The sequence below is a fragment of the Myotis davidii genome, unplaced genomic scaffold (genome assembly GCF_000327345.1).
Source record: "Myotis davidii unplaced genomic scaffold, ASM32734v1 scaffold1708, whole genome shotgun sequence".
NCBI classification, from domain to species: Eukaryota; Metazoa; Chordata; class Mammalia; order Chiroptera; family Vespertilionidae; genus Myotis; species Myotis davidii.
In genome coordinates this window covers 36,875-39,158 of record NW_006298443.1, presented here as the reverse complement: position 1 = coordinate 39,158, position 2,284 = coordinate 36,875, and positions in this window count along the sequence as shown.

Here is a 2,284-nt window from a genome sequence, read left to right as displayed (position 1 = left end):
CAATGTCTGTTCCCATTTGTTTGCCTCACGGGGACAGATGTGGACTGAGCAAACGGCACATACCCTCTGGACATCGGCCCTATTCCTGGGCTTAATAGACAAGGCCGGACTTTTTCCACGGCGGAACGGATGGAAGGAAAGGAGACACCAGAGCTGCATCCAGGACAGTCCTTTGTGTTTGCTCCACCTTCTTCAATAAACCGCATCCTCCCAGACCTGGTCTCCCAGAATGCTTTCCTTGTGACTCTAAAAGAACCCCGTTCCCACTGGCAACACCACTGCTTCATAGGAGGATCTGAAACCATTCCACTATCTTCCTTTTGTTTGCTTCATTTTTGTAAAGTTGCCTTAAAAAAACAAAAACAAAAAAAACTATGCCTTTGAGAAAGAATTTCTGCTTCCTTTTCTCTCCATTAAAAATAAAATGCCTTTAAACTGAAAATAGGATGACTTTATCTCACATTTTAGATCACTGACCCATTTTCAAATGCTTTGTGACACCATTCATTTGTCAAACGAGGTATCTTAAATTTTGCTTCATGAATTACAAATAGACACACACATCTTACTTCCTTTGGAGCCAAATCAGATATTTACAACCCAATCTGTGAGGCTAGCAATAAAATTTTCTTTCTATTTAAGCAACGGTTCTACAGCAAGAATTAGGATACCTTGCTGAATTAAAGGCTGTTAGAAGTCTGCAGTGGGGTCTGGATGAAGTTATTGAGTTGTATTTCCCAGGGACCGGTAGGAACAGGAACCTCTGTATGCCCTGAGTTCTTGTAATTCTGCACAGAGTCTGAAGAATGGGCAACATGAAATTATTTCTTAATTTATGGTTCTCAGACCTAAAGTCTGAAACTAATTAAAGAAACAAAACACAATATTAACACAGCCTCTTTATCTTACATCTGTAACTGTGTGTTTTTCCCTAAATTTTCCTCTAAAAACCTTGCTTTTATTTTTTATGAAGTAAGCCTAGCCAATGGACACAGAAACCAGGGGGATGAGGGCATGAGCAGGGCGGGGGCAGGGGGGCTAATGGGGGAAGTCAGTGTTTATTAACATACAGTTCATTTTCAAAATTTGAAAAAATCTACAGAAATGAGTAATTTTTTTTGGTCAGCACCTATTTTCAAACTGATGACTCCTCTGGTCCAAGGACTTCTGATAGCGTGAAGTAATAGAATGGCAAACATCAAGAATCATTTTGTTCGGTATTTGTGTGCCCTCAATTTATCAACTATTTCTGGCTCTGTGCTGTAAGCTTTATCTCTTATGTATCCTCATAGACAAGCATAGTGGATAAATGTTCTTTGTTCAAATCTTAATCTGGCTTCACCCATTATTTACAATCAGTTAAACCTGGAAAGGAGTGAAAAAAGCGAGTTATCAGCTCTAAAAATGTGTACACATGTATACACACTTTGAATAATTATAAAGGCAGCGTTTGTACTTCAACCGTGTTTTCAAACTTCCAGTATGTTTTAGGATGAATTTCCTTTGTTCAAAGCTTAGTCTGGCTAAAAATAAAGAAACACCAATTGAGCTATCAGCTTTGAAAGTGTAGATACATGTTTTGGAGACACCCTGTATATATATTGCAAGCAATCCAAAGCCATTTAATTTTGAGTGGGGATTAATGCACAAAATTGCACCTTAATAGTGTGTAGAATGCATTTAAGCCAAGAAATGATGGGAGTAGAAAGTATCGTTAATTTATTTAACTGGTAACTTTTGAACACTATTCAGGCATCAGACCTTTTTCTGCAATTGTCTTTTCTGTAATAATGGAGCTAAAGGATAAAGGAAATGAGTGTATATATGAATAACCAAGAGGATTTGACAACTGACTACATGGAGGCCACGTTGGAAAGATCATTAAAGATGACATTTAGTTTGAGTTAGTTTGTGAGATACCACTATTGACAAATATTGGAACAGCTAAATAAGAGAGTAAAGGAGAAATTAAAAAATGAGTTATAGATGTGCTATTTTGAGTATGTGAGAAAACTTTTAAGTAGAAATTTCCAGTTGCCACTAAAAATGTAGAACTGGAGTTCTACATTTAGATAAACCTATGGCCATAGATGTGTTATTTAAGTAGAGATTATAATTGAACTATAAGGAAGCACTAGGTACTTGAACAAAAATGTAGGGAATAAGAAGAAACTGGAGGGTCACAATTGTTGGATGGGAGAAAAAGAGGATTAATAATATGTAATAACTGCCATTTACTAAGTATGTGCCAAAAATATTCTAAGGCATTAATATATTTCATCTC